The following is a 14827-nucleotide window of genomic DNA, read 5'->3' on the forward strand; positions in this document are numbered from 1 at the left end:
ACACACACACGGCTCCCTCATAACGCTTTAAGCATTTTGTGTGTTATTGTTGGGATGTTTGTGCAGTGGCCGCAAAGCCGCCTGTCTGAAAGCGTATTTGTCTTCAGCTCCAGAGTCCATCACGGCCACGCAGGGATCAATACGCCAATCCTCCGGCGTCGCTCGGCTCTCTTTGCTCGGCCCCCACCACACAATTCGGCTGCTCCTCTCCATCTTCATCACTCTCTCTCTCTCTCTCTCTCTGGTACAACAACTTCCTGTCCTTTCCTTTAATTTCCCTGCAAGGAGGAGGCGACAGACTCACCGGCCGTAACAAAGATAACCATGTTCACTTTCGGTTGACACCAACCACAAACAAAAACACCTCAATTCCTAAAAAAGGGGTCGCAGGGACAGCATCCTGAGCAGAGAAAGCCAGACTTACCTTAACCCGGGTGCTTTGTCCAGCTCCTCCCTGGGGATCCCGAGGCGTTCCCCAGGCCATTGGAGAGACATAGTCTCTCCAACGTGTCCCGAGTCTTCCCCGAGGCCTCCTGGCGGTTGGATGTGCCTTGAACACCTCCCCAGGGATGATGCCTGCGCCACGTCATCTGGCTCCTCTCAGTGCGGAGCAGCGGCTGTACGCCGAGTTCCTCTTGGGTGACAGAGCGTCTCACCCTCTCTCTAAGGGACAGCCCAGCCATCCTGTGAGGAAACTTGTCGTGGCCGCATGTACCCACGAGCTTATCCTTTTGGTTTTTGAAATTATTTTTTTTCTGTGCGGCCCGGTACCAAATGACTGAGGGTTGGGGACCACTGCCCTACAGGATTCCTAGAGGGACAAAATGCCTTTTCCAAGTCCCCAAAACAGATGTAGACTGGTTGGGAAAACTCCAGTGCACCCTCAAGGACCCTGCCGAGAGTACAAAGCTGGCCCACAGTTCCACCACCAGGACAAAAACCAACACTGTCCCTCCTGAATCCGACCTTCGGTTATGCGACGGAGCCTCCTCTACAGGAAGGCTGAGGAGAATGACGCCACAGTAGTTGGAATACACACTTAAATGTGCAAGCAGCAGCAATTTAGTCTACTTTGATAACCACTGATGTCGACGCCAGTCAGCCAGTCCGATGGGAGCAGACAGAAGCAGGTATAAAGCCGGCATATATGTATAAATCTTGGAGCATATCTGTATTTCACGTATGCTAGCATGTCTTCCGAAGCAATTTGACCACAACCCATAGAGGGCACCACAAATGTCATTTCCCGTCACTTAAAAGTAGAAGAAAACTGCCACTCTCAGGCGCTAATTCATCACAAGCAGACATGAAGCGGAGTTCCATGCTTGTGATGTTGGAGGGTCTCACTGACCACATCGCCGGCATCCTCACTACTCCAAAAGACGTGACGGGTCAGGAGGTGAGAGTAAGATCCTTACCTGCTGACCCTTCACTCCTGTCCCGCAAGCCAATAAGGTAATAAGGAGCTAAGGTGGGATTGAGGGCGTCTTGGTTGACCACCTTGCACTAACGCTAAACTGCAGCTGACGAGGCCGCGCGTTCAACCTAACAAAAAAACGTACAGCCAGCGCACATAGAAAGCTGTGGCAGCAACATCTTGAAAACCCACCTCAGCAAACCCTGTGAGTTGGGGGAAGAGGGGGAGTGTGTGTGTGTGTGTGTGTGTGTGTGTGTGCCCGAGGTGGTAAGCAGCTCATTAGAGAAAACACGGCTAATCCAATTCTCCTGCAGAGCTCCAAAACATTGTTTTCAATCTGTGGCGTCCCATTAGATACACTAAGATTGCAACGACCCTCTTCTCCAACCTGTTTTTTTGTTGTTTTGTTGAAACAGCCCAGGACGAATAGCAATATTTCGGTAAGGTGTAAAACACATGTGTAAAACTTGTACCCTGGAGGGCCGAGACGCTGCAGGTTTTCTCTCCAACCAGTTTCTTCAGCAGGTGATTTAATTGATGAGCTCCTTCCCTCAAACTGAAGGTGTTGATCATTAAAATCACCTGCTTTAGTGACTGGAAAGAAAACCTGCAGTGTCTCGGCCCTCCATGGCACGAGTTTGACACCCCTGGTGTAAAGCAAGGGTGTCCACTGTGCAGCCCAGGGACCATTTTCAGCCCACAGCTAGTCTTTTATTGGCATATTGTAAAAATAAAAGTAATTAATGATTCATGTATTACAATTTTTTTTATTTAAAATGTAAACATTTAATTTATTTTATTTTTTTTTTCTTAAAGATAAGTAAATGAATTGGTAAATAAGAAAAACAGTTCAGGTGGAATTTTATTGTTTTATTTTATTTATTCATAAGGTCAAGCAGTTTCTTTTTTTATTCAATTTTTCCATTTAAAATTAAATTAATAAAAATAAGTAAATAACAAAACAGTGGAACCCATTTTTATTTTATTTTTTAAATTTAAAATGCATTTTATTTTTTACTTAATTTTCTTCAATTTAGATAAATAAATAAAGAAAGAAAGAAAAACAGTAGACCTATTTTTTTTTTATTTAATTTTATGTTAAATATGAAGCATTTTATTTTTTATTTTTCAAGTTTCTTCACTTAAAATAAATAAATAACAGTGGAACCCATTTATTGTAATTTAAAATGTCAAGCAGTTTATTATTATTATTGATAAAACTTTTGTAAAAAGAAGTAAGAAAAACAGTGGAACACATTTTAATTTTAATTTTTCAATAAAAATTTTAAAGCATTTAATTTTTTGTTTACTAGTTTTCAATTAAAATAAGAAAAACAGTAGAACCCTTTTTTATTTTTTAAATTTTAAATGTTGAGGATTTGATTTTTTAATTCAAATTTTTTCAATTTAAATAAATAAAATAAAAATAAATAAAAAAGAGTGGAGCCCATTATTGCTCATGTAAAACTGTTTATTTGTATTTATTACAATTAAACAAATTACATAAATAAATAAATAAACAAGAAAAACAGTGGAACCCGTTTAAGTCGGTCCCATTTATGTTATCAACTCTTCGATGTCCAACAACTTAAGTCGAGTCCCAGCGTGGCTTAAGCTGACATACGGTTTCTTTGGAAACGTGTCCGTTTATGTCGACATATGTCCAAGGTATTGTTAACGTCATCATTATCGCTAAGCATAACCGCTGCCTCGTTACACAGCATTAAAATGTCCACACAGTGACTTCATGTTCAGTGCAAAATAAACGTATGAACCTGGACTCTATATTGACATTGTTATTTTTTACATTGCTATGCCCCAGAAGAAAGACTTGTGTGTGTGCTGTAGGAAACACGATAAGATGCGAAACATGAAGATACATGGAGGTTATTGTCCTGGGTGAGTGAAGCAACCTCAGCCTTTGTGCTCGTGGCGCTCGCTGACAAATAAACGCTCTCTGCCTCCGGAGCGGTGAATTATTCATGTTACATAAGGAGAGGGAATGCTGAGGACATAAAAAATGGAGCGCGTCACACTCACAATCATTTGTGTGTGATTGCGCCAAGCCCACACACACAATTCGATTCAGTGATGAACACGTGTTTTTGTTGACACGCTAGCTTTGCGGCGCCGCATCTGCACTGCTTGACTGCAGAGGAAGGGCAGAACGACTGGAGGTTTAATGTAGTTTATTTTTTTAATCTGATTTTTTTGTATTTTTGTGTGCTTGTTATATTTTCTTTTCTTGATCGCATATACACGGTAGGTGAAAAAGCCTTTTATTAGTATCTTTGATTAGTAACTTCACGCTTTGCTTTTTTTTTTCCACATTTTTCAAATATTTGAACTTTCTTCTGAAATAATCTTTGTAAACTTTCTTCTTGCAATATTATGACTTTTTATTCTCAGAAAATTGCAACCTTTTTTTTTGTCAGAATACTTTTTTTCTCTTGATATTTTGACTTTTTTTTTTAAATTACAGCTGTTTTTTTACACTTTTATGTTTTATTATGTATTTATATATATATATATATATATATATGTTTTATTATTATAATTATTTAAACTTTCTTCTTGTAAATGTTCTTCTTGCAATTACGACTTTATTTTCTTAAAGGGCCCCTGACATGATGAATCTACTTTGCTTAAATATGTTACATATTGTTTGTAATTATGTTGTACAATGTTAGATTTTTGAAAGCGAATGGTAAATTGGCAAAACATTTATAGTTCATGGCACAACCTATGATGAACTAGCTCTCGCAGTTCAGTCTCATTTCCAGAAGTGACGACATCAGGGTGACACCGCTCAGCAAAAGCTTCTCCAGGTAGATGGTCGACTTTGATTTTTCATCAAAATAGTAGTCATGCCAAAATACTGTGTTGCTGCTGGATGTTTATAGTATCCGAGTGATAATGTAAGTCTGTTTTCTTTACCAAAAGAGGAAGGTTTAAGACAAAAATGGAAGAAGCAAGTGCAGAGAAAGAGAGACAGATGGACGCCCACCTCGAGTTCTGTTCTTTGCAGTGATCACTTCAGTGATGACTGCTATGAAGGAAGACCCTTTCAAGAAATGTTTGGCTAGAAAGTACGGTATAAATGCATTTTGAAAAAGAATGCTATTTCCGCCGGTACACAGAAAAAAAAAAGACAAGAAGAACGACGTCAAAGTTGCCACAGAACAGAGTAAGTCATGTCTTGTTTACATAATGTCTACTAAACACTATTCCATGATAGCGACAAGGCTGTAAAGCATTCTACATGTTATAGAACCATCTTTCACAGCCATATGTACTGTATGTTTACTGTGGGGGGCTGCAACGGCTACACAATATAAACTAAACCAGGCTATAAAGACCCCTTTACGCTCATTAAGAAGCCGATTTAAAACAATAATTGAAGGATAAGGATAACTCCAGAGTAATTTACACTTACCATTCTGTGTTTTGAAGGTGACCAATCTTCATCTCCGTGTCTGAAGGCATAAGTCCATGTTCTACAAGTGTCACGATCTGCGTTTCTTGTCTCATGCACCTGTCGCTCGTTTCAGTTCGTCCTATTTAGTTCGCGTGCGTGTTCCTTTTCTTTTGTGGGAGAATTAAGTACACTAGGTCCCCAACTAACGAACACAATTGGTTCCAGATGACCGTTCTTAAGTCGAATCGTTCTTAAGTAGGGGAAAAGGTAATATTACCAATGATATAGGTACTACATGTACGTGTATGCATATACAGTATGTGTATGTATGTAAATATGAGTTTGGATGCAGTAGTAATATTAAATGAGGATAATTAATTAAAAAAACTAATAAAAATGATATAATAATATGTAATGATAAATGTTATTTACCTTTGAAGAGGAGTGGTCGAGGATACGTCGTCGTGGTGGAGTTGGGGGAGGAGTTATTGAAAAAAAGGACAAATGGTCGTCGTGGTTAGACTCTTCTAAAAGAGGTAGTGTTCTGTGGGTGGTGTAGAATTAAGCAGGCCTATTAACTCTTCATAAACTTAAATCACACGCTCTGTCCGGGTTGTATCATCCAGCTAAAACCTAGCTTTCCTAGCTTTACCGGAAGCTTTCTCTGCCCAGCGTCTGTTGGTCTCATTAGCTCTAAGGCTGCCTCTTGGTCCCATTAGCAGTGTCACAGTGCCCTCTACTGGTCAAGCATGTACAGTAGCAGTATAAATACTGATTCCTAAGCACTACAAGGCAAAATAAAATAAAATATAAACCAGTCGGCTTGTGTTCGTATCGGCGAGTGTTCGCTAGCCGGGTGTTCGTAAGTTGGGGACCTAGTGTATTGTGACTGCTCTGTTGTGGGTTACTGCCGTTGCACAGCAGCATTAATAATTAAGAAGACTTTTACCTGCATTTGGGGTCGCATCTCTCGCACCTCAGGGTCGCCGCCAGCATTAACACCATGTTGAGACGTGACAGAGAGTTCTCTATTTCATCTCGAAATGTTTCTCCCTTCTTTTCTCCTCGAAAACTACTGACACATTGCTCAAATCTCGGCTATGATCACTCTAAACATCCTCTGTCACACCGCTATGTTTGTTTACCTGAGTGATAGTACTCCCATCGCGTCACTTCCGGAAATGAGCCTCCTTACGGCTGGCGCCATGAGCTATAAATGTCATTTGTGCGAATTCACTGTTCGCTTTCAAAAACTGAACAATGTAGAACATAATTACAATCAATATATTATAACATATTTAAGCAAAGTTGATCAATCATGTCAGGGACCCTTTAATATTTTGACTTTAACATTATAACCTAATTTTATGGAAATGACCACTTTATTTTGTTTGTTTTTCATAATATTACAACATTTTATTTTAAAATGTCTTTTTTCTTTAATACTTCAATATGCTACTGAAATCACATAACTTTACTAAGAATATTATCACGCTATTGTCATAAAAATGTGACATTCTCGTTTTTTCTCTTAATATTTTTACTTTATTCTGGTAAAATTACTGCTGGGTTTTTTTTTAATTTCTGCTGTTGTTTTTTTTTTTAACTATTTCAATTTTCTGGAAATTATGACTTTACTACCTTAATATTTTGACTTTATTCTCGTAACATCACAGCCTAATTTTCCAAAAATTACAACTTTGTGATTTAGTTTGCTTTTCATAATATTATGACCTTTTTCTTCAATATTCCAACTTTATGCGACTAAAATGGCGTTATTTTTTTCGTTACGACGTTATTATCTCTAAAATTATGACTTTTAATATTTTTTAAATATTTTTTATTACTTTATTCTTGTAATATTGCTGCTGATTTGTCTGTTTTTGCTTGTGTGTGTTTTTTTTTTTTACGATTTCTTGTTAAATTATATTTGTAGAATGTGCTGTGGGCCAATAAAAAAACAGCAAATGGCCCCTGGGTGGCACTTTGGACACCCCTGGCTTAGTGTGTAAAAAAAATAGGTGCTTTTTTTTGGGGTGTGATGATTATTTGCGGTTTTTGCTTGTGACATCAGAGGCTTTTCTAGGGCTGTGCTTCCAGTTTTATACAGTATAGCGTAGCGTACAGTGACAGTGTCACATACTGTACGGCCACGTCCATCCCTGCAAGGTGCCACAAAGCAAAAATGTGGGGAAATGCAACGCTGCTCGCTATTTTGCTGAGGTGGCCACATGCAGTAAGGGTACATTGTTCCATCTCCCTGCATGCTTTGCTGCCCTTCGGAGGGTTTCACTTTTCCATTTTGTTCGGCCTTTAACTCGTTACCCCTACCATGAACTCGTTATGGACATTTTGGAAGGAATGCTGGGACGGCCACTAATCCAATCAGACAGCCAGAAAATACCACAGCACGCACACATACACACACACACACACACACAGAGGCTGGATTGTGATGGCAGCAATGAAGCAGCGGCAAATAATGCAATCAAAGCCTAAGTGGTGCTTTAAGGGGATTAAAAGTGTTGAGTGTGGATGGAAAGTCCAGGCAGAGACAACAACACCACCACACGGAGGATGAGATGGTGATGGAAGTTGGGGCGGGGGGGCTGGTTTCAGGCTTTGGGGCAATTAAAGTGATTAATATCCTCCCTGTGGGGGGGCTGCGGTGGTTAATGGAGCCAGATTAAGAAGAGCTGCTGCGCCGTCTGTAAGGAAATCAAAGAGGCTGAGAACACCCTGAAGGGAAGAGGGAACGCTACCAAGGACACGCTGCATGTGTGTGGGGTGGGGTTCTCTTGAAGCAAACAAACAAGGAATTTTGGAAAAGGCTTCCAATCAGCGACGGCTGCCAGGATGTTGTCCTTTCTGTCTCTCAAACAAACTTTTGTTGTGCAAAATAGTTGTATTGTAAGACAATAGCATCAAACGCTAACGAGGGCTAAAACTTGCGGACGATTGTTACCTCTGCCAGGGAGCTTATTGTTTGTTTTCAGCAACGTTTCTTTCATTAGTGAGCAGGATTACTCCAAAAAAATACCAAAACCATTCCCACAAAATTTCATAAAAAATTAGAACATCACCAAGGAAGCTAATTTTTTAACCATTTTGTTAAATGGCAAACTTTCTTTTTTTTTTTAGCATTTTTCTCTGTTTCTCAATGAACAATGCATCAGTCTTGGCAATATCAATAGAAATAATATAGTATTCAACGTTATTATTCATTTATTTATACTGTACATATTTTGTCATTTCCTCAACTTTGAAGACCAGATAGTTAAATAGATATAGTATAAATAGATATAGTATAAGGTATTATTCATATATTTGTGTAATTAAAACATGTAATTTAAAATATTTAAAATATAAATTAATAAATTAAAAAATAATTTAAAAAAATTAAAAATCTATTTGTGTAATTTTATTTCTGTATTTAATCCATCCATCCATTTCCTATGCCGCTTATCATCATTAGGGTCGCGGGGGTATGCTGGAGCCTATCCCAGCTCGAGGGGTGGGGCACACCCTGGACTGGTCGCCAGCCAATCGCAGGGCAGCATTTAATATTTTTTCCGATGTTTTCCTCATTTCACAGTGAACAAGTCATCATTCTGGACAAAAGACAGATGTAATATAACGTTCATTGTATTGTCATTTTTTGTAATTCTCTCATTTTTTATGAAAAAAATTAATTATTTTAACTTTAACTTAATTTTAATTCCAGACATTTTTCCAAAGACAACCCCTTCGGTACCGGCGGTTTTGGACAATTATGATGTATGTTTCAAGGCACACAGAATATTGTGTTCTATGGCTACAGCATGTAAACATGGAACCTATCAAAAAAAGATGAGACTCCCTCTCTACCTTTTCCCGTTCTTTAGTAATCAGCAGCAGAACATGGGTGCGTTTTAGGAAAATATCAGTTTCCAACTAAAAAACGGAGAAAACCACCTTTTTGTGAAAAGATACATTTCAAGCATAACTTTCACTTTGACACAAATATGTTTTGCTTTTGTGACAGCTCAAATATATAAACAACTATACCAACATAAACAACACAAAAAAGGGGCTGTTTTTGTTGTTTTTTATTCATTTACCAATACGACCGCTGGCAAAAAAAAAATGTGGAAGCACTAGTCTCGGAGGACGTTCACTCAGTTGTTTAATTTTGTAGAAAAAAGCAATCCCAGACATGACACAATACTGAAGTCATTCCAAATGGCAGCTTTCTGGCTTTACGAAACACTCAAAGAAATTAAGAAAATAAATGGTGGTAGCCAGTAACAGTTCCTTTTTTAGGCCAAGCAGACGGAAAAAAATTGGAGGAATAACACCATAAGCTATTTACAATGTTCACATGTGTGTGCACGTGTGTGTGTGTGCCCGCGCGTGTGTGTGCATGTGCATGGGTTAAAATTTCCCTACAATGCGTAATCTTCTGCACGCTACACTCCTCCACTCCACATGCTCTCTCACTTCCTCCTTCCTGTCCTGTGTGATTCTTCCGTTAAATGATCGATGCCGAGCGCTTATCAAACGCACTTCTGCCACCTTGTGGCCGTTTTTATGGCTTAAAAGTGCTCTGAAGTGAAATGCATTAGTGGAGAGTTAGAGTCCATACCTCTTTTGCTTCCCGCGCCAAAAAAACCCAAAACGTAAAAGACGTATAAATAGGTCGGGATTATAAAAAGATACTTATGCTGACTCGACAAAAGAGGCGTCCAGGCTGGTCCACCAACGTTATACACTATTCTAATGTGGCATCGACATTGTGTGAAGTCAAATTTCCTCATATTGTTCCTTTTTAAAGAGACGGGGCCCTTATTCCTTGGTTTCTCTTGGAGGAGCGAGCAGTTTAGTGTGAATGCGAATCCAATTCTGCCTGGGGACATTTTCACTCACGGCTGATTGCACCCTGCCTCGTTAAAGCCTGAGAGTCGCTCATCATTTCCAGCACAAAGCGCACACACAAAAGTCTGTGCGTCTCCTTCCTGCCTGCAAAAGGGAGCAACCTGCCACTTCCTGCGCATGGCGGCGTGAAGCGTCTGCTGCTTTAACGCATCTCAAAGTGGGCATGAATGCAGGAAATGACTTTTTCTCAGCACATCCTGCGCCACCTTTTGTTTCCCTCTTTGCATTCCCAACACATCGCGGTGACGTCAATGCCCGCCTCCCTCAGAAGCTTCCTCCTGGGAGGGGGGCTGAGAATGGACCAAAGTGGAGGAGAAGTCAAAGATGAGGAAGTGAAAGGCGCACAGAAGGAGAGAGGAAGAGGAGACGAATTTAAGGAGACAAGGTGGCAGCATTGTTAGCGTCATGCCGTTTGCGTATAGCCGGCGCTGATGGACCTGTCACCCTGAAGGCCTGAATGATTTATTCAAGTGATGAGCAGCCAGGCAAGCTGTGATTAACTACGGGATGGAGGCTGGACAAGCACTCCTCTATTATTCATAGCGTTGCTGTGATGGACGTATTAGCCCCGCCCCCTTGTGCAGGATAAAACTAGGATGCTTCACTCCATTCGGATCAAACTGTAGACACTTGAGAACACGGGGTGTTTTCTTTGGAAAAATAAGCCAGCACGAATAAGTCTCAAAACATTACAAAAATCTAAAGAATATGGGGGCTTAGAACTCCCAAACTTCTCCAACTACTTCCTTGCAAACAGGTTACAGTATATCTTAAAATGGATCAACCCTAACCCATTGGATTATTTATGGCTAGACATAGAACAATCACTTAGCCACGAAATCCCAATTTGTAACCTGCCCTTCATTAGCCAAATCCTCCGAAAAAATAATTGTTTTAAAAGTATAAATATAAGCAACACTCTGACAGCTTGGTGGGAATTTTTAAAAATAACAAAATTCTCGCTCACTCCTTGCCAATACACTCCCGTCTGGAATAATCCTGACATCTTGCTTAAAAAGAAACCATTAAATTTCCCAACATGGCACGAAAAAGGAATAAGTTGTATGAAAAATATAATTATAGGAAACAACTTTATCTCATTTAACGACCTTGTTACACAGTATGGAATAAATCATAACAAATTTCTTGAATACATACAAATTAAATCCATAATTAAAGCAAGTTTCAGGACCATATCATGGGAAAGCAATACCACTATTGACCAATTTTTAAAAATATCTGCCCCTAAAACATTATCTAAATTATATATTCTACTTTCAAAAAATGACAACACAATTGGAGTACCAATCTCCAAATGGAGCTCAGATTTATCTACAAGCTGTGACCCTGAATTTTGGAAGCAAATATGTCTTAATGCTTCCCGGTTAATCAATAATCCCAACCTACAGCTGATTCAGTTTAAAATCCTTCATAGAGTACACTACACAGGACATAGAATGTTTAGAATGGGCTTAACTGACTCTAACATCTGTACACACTGCTCAGACCATAGAATAGATGACTACTTACACTCCATGTGGACCTGTGCTCCCATTAAAAATTTTTGGCATGGAGTGTGTGAGTACCTATCTTTGGCACTTGGGTTCTCCATTCCTACCTCTCCTTTACTATGCCTGCTGGGCGATCTCTCCACAATTGATGTAGAAACAAATCAAACACAGCTTCTCATCACTGCATTAAGCATCGCCAAGAAAACCATTCTCATCAATTGGAAATCAAGGAAGAAACTGAACATAGCTCTTTACAAAAATCTTTTGTTAGATCATATAGCTATGGAGAGAATGTCTGCTGAATCTAAAGAACAAATGTCAGAATTTCAGTCTATATGGGCACCAATAATTAATTCCCTGACCTGACTCTCAGGGGGGTGAGGGCATCTGTCTCTGCCCCTGGGGGTCTCGTTCATCTGGCGTGGGGTGTGGTCCTGGTCGCTGGGTGGGCCTGGTACCTCGGGGGCGGGCGGTGGCGGGCTTGGTGTCCCGGGTCTTCTTTGCTGGGCTGCCTGCCTGGGGGGGCTGGTGGGTGGGGGTGGGGAGGGGTCCGGGTCGGGTGATGGGGCGGGGGCGGGGTCGGGGGGGTCGCCCAGGGGGCGGCGTTGGTTGGCCTCCGGGGTGGTGGGTGGATGGGGTGCTGCATCCTGCGGGTGCCGGGCGCCTACTGCTGCTGGGGGGGCCCGTGTGCGGCTGGTGGCGCTGGCTCTCCCTCGCCTCCTTTGCCTCTGGGGGTGGGGCGGGGACTGCCCTGGGCCCTCCTGCTCGGCTGCCGCGTGGGGCCGTCCGGTGTGGGGTGTGGGGGCCGGCCTCTCCCCCTGGTGGGGGCGCGGGTGCCTGAGCCCAGCTGCCCCCGCGGAGCCATCTCCCCTGGGTGGGAGGGTGGTTTGGGTTGCCCCTTTTTATTTATTTATTTTTATTTATTTATTTTTTTTTAATTATTTTATTTTATTTTATTTTATTTCACTGATTTATGTGTGTGGTGTATGTGTGATAGGTGGGAGCTGCCTGTTATCCTCCGGCGCCTGTGGCTGTCCCCCGGGTGACGGGGGGCGCGGAGGTGGGGGTCGCGGATGTGCGGTTTGGGCTCGGGGTGGGGGGTGCGTGGTGCTGGGGTGGGGGGGATCCCTTGCTTTCTCCCCTCAGGGACGGGGCCGCTGTGGCTCGGTGGGTGGGGCGTGTGGGGGCCGTGGGCGGGTTGCGCGTGGGGGCGGGCGGCGTGGTGTCCATCTGCGTGGTGCTTCCCGGGATCGGCGGGAGGATGCTTGCTCCGGGGTGGGGCGGTCGGGGGGTGGCTTTGGCCGGGGGCTTGGGGGTCGGGCTGGCGGGGGGCTGGCGGGCGGTCCCTGCTGCCTGCTGGTGTCAGGCTGGTCCTTGCTTCCGGGCCGGCGGTTGTCTCCCTCCCTCCGGGGTTTCCCCCTTGGCGTGTTGGTGGATGGGCGGGGGGTGGGGCGGTGGCCGGTCTGTGGCGTGGCGGGGGGCGGGGCGGGCGGGGGCATCTGCTTGGGCGCCGGGCGGGGGGCCGCTCCTCTCGCGGGCCCGGTCGTGCGGTGCTTGCTTCTCTGTCCCTCCCTGGCGCCTCTGGCCTGCGTGCTTCGTGGGTGCGGCCGTGCTCCGCTCTATGTGGGGTCCGGTGCTCTTGTGGTCGTCGTGGTGTTGCTCCCTTGCCGGCCGTGGTGGTATGCGGGGGGCGCGTGGGCGCAGCTCCCGCTGTCCTGGTGGTGGTCGGATCTGCCTTGGGGGCGTGTGGCTTGTCCGTGGTGTTTGGCGGTTTGGGGGTGGCGCTGTGAACGCTACCTCCGGTGGGGCTCCGGTGTTGGGGGGCGCTGGGGGTATCGCCTCTGGGGGGTTGGGTGGGCCGGACTGGGCATCCTGGCGGGCCGGGTAGGGCCTGTGGTGTGTCCTGCGGCACGCCCGAGCCTGGGCTGTGGTGGGCGGCCGGTCGGTCATGTGTCCTTGGTCCCCCCCCTGCTCGGTTTGGGCGGCGTTGGGGTGTGGGGCCCCCGTCCTTCCTGTGCCACTGCACCACCTCACATATATATAGGACATTGGGAAGTGGCCTACGGTCGGGCGTGATTGGGGAGGGGAGCTGCCTTGCGGGGCTCCTTTGCTCCTGCTGTGCCACTGACCTGTTGCCCCCCAATTTTAATCGCAGAGTAGACACTTAGGGTTTGGGGGGGCTGGCCAGGTGAGGGGCCCTCCGAGCGGCAGCTGTCCCCCGATTTTAATTGCATCATTAGCTATCATCCACATACACTCCATATACATGCACACAGATACACCATCCTCTTTTATTTTATTTTATTTATTTATTTATTTTTTTTAATTGCATCATAGACACTATCACACCTTATCACATACACGGGTGGGGCGGGCTGGATTGGGGTGCCTCGTGCACCTCGGCGTCTGCCCGCCAGGGTCGGCGGTGTGGCCGGGGGCCTGGCCGTCGCGGTGGCTCGCCCGGGGCGGCCTGGCCTGTGGGGTGCCCTTGTCTGGTTCGCCTGCCCTTCCCTGGGGTGGCCCTCTGGGGCCTGTTGATGCCGGGGCTTGCGCCGGGGGGGGCGGCTTGCGGTGCCCCCCCTGGACTGACACGTGCCGCGGGCGCCTCTGCGCTCTTGGGGCGGGTTCGGCGGTCTCCGGGGGGCGGTGCTGGTGCTTCGGGTGGCCCGTGTGCTGTCGCGGCGGCCGGTGGTTGCTGCGCTGTGGCGGCTGCTGGGGCGCCGGGCCAGCTGGTGGGTTGGGGCTTGGTCATGCTTGCGGGTACTGTGGGCCTGGGTGGCGGGGTGGGGGTGGGGGGGCGGGTGCCCTGGGGCCGGGCTCGCTGGGGGGGGTCGTGCTCTGCCGGGCGCTTGGGCGTCTGTCGCCGTTGCGCTTTGTGCGCTGCCGGGCCGCTGTCTGTGTCCTCGCCTCCCCCGGTCTGTCTGTGGGCTTGTCGGGGGTGGGGCTCCGGTGCGCGGGTGGTGCGCTGTCGGCTCTGGTGGCATGTGGCTGGTCTGGCTTCTGGTGGTTTGTGGGGGCCGTCGGCTGGTCGGCTGCTGGTCTCGCCTTCTCGGCTCTGGTGGTTGGCCTCCCTGCGGCTTGGGGTGTGGTGCTCCCGCTCTCTCTTCGGGGTTTGCTGGCCCGCGGGTCTCGGTTGGCGCTGTGTGGTGGTTCGCCTGGCTGCTCGCCCGTTTTCCCGCCTGCCTGCTCGGTTTCCCGCTCTCCTCCTCGCTGACTCCCCTGTCTGCCTCGCTGGCGGCGTCCTACCGCTGGGGGGGTGTGGCCGGGTGTCTTCCTGCTCCCCGGCAGTCTGCGCTCTCCGCCCCTGGGTTCTGGATCGTATGTCTGGGACCCCGGGGTCCCCGGCTCCGCTGCTCCTTGGGTTACCAACGGGGGATAGGGTGGGGCTTCCGGGTGTCGGGCAGTCGACCACTGTGTGTGTGTGTGTGTGTGTGTGTGTGTGTGTGTGCGCGCGCTTGAGTAAGTAAGAGTGTGTATGAGCGTGCGCATAGGGGTGTGTTTGTGCGTAGGAGTGTTTATGTGCGTGTGTGTGGGTGCGTAGGAGTGTGTATGTGCGTGCGTGTGTGT

The 14827-nt window shown here is 45.7% G+C and overlaps 1 protein-coding gene across 1 annotated transcript in view; it reads left to right on the forward strand.

Annotated features, from left to right (window-relative positions):
- opa3 (outer mitochondrial membrane lipid metabolism regulator OPA3) overlaps positions 1-14827 on the forward strand; it is a 65538-nt gene that overhangs the window by 17640 nt on the left and 33071 nt on the right. The gene's annotated exons all lie outside the window — the stretch shown is intronic.

Source organism: Dunckerocampus dactyliophorus, chromosome 12, assembly GCF_027744805.1.
Source record: "Dunckerocampus dactyliophorus isolate RoL2022-P2 chromosome 12, RoL_Ddac_1.1, whole genome shotgun sequence".
Taxonomy (NCBI): domain Eukaryota; kingdom Metazoa; phylum Chordata; class Actinopteri; order Syngnathiformes; family Syngnathidae; genus Dunckerocampus; species Dunckerocampus dactyliophorus.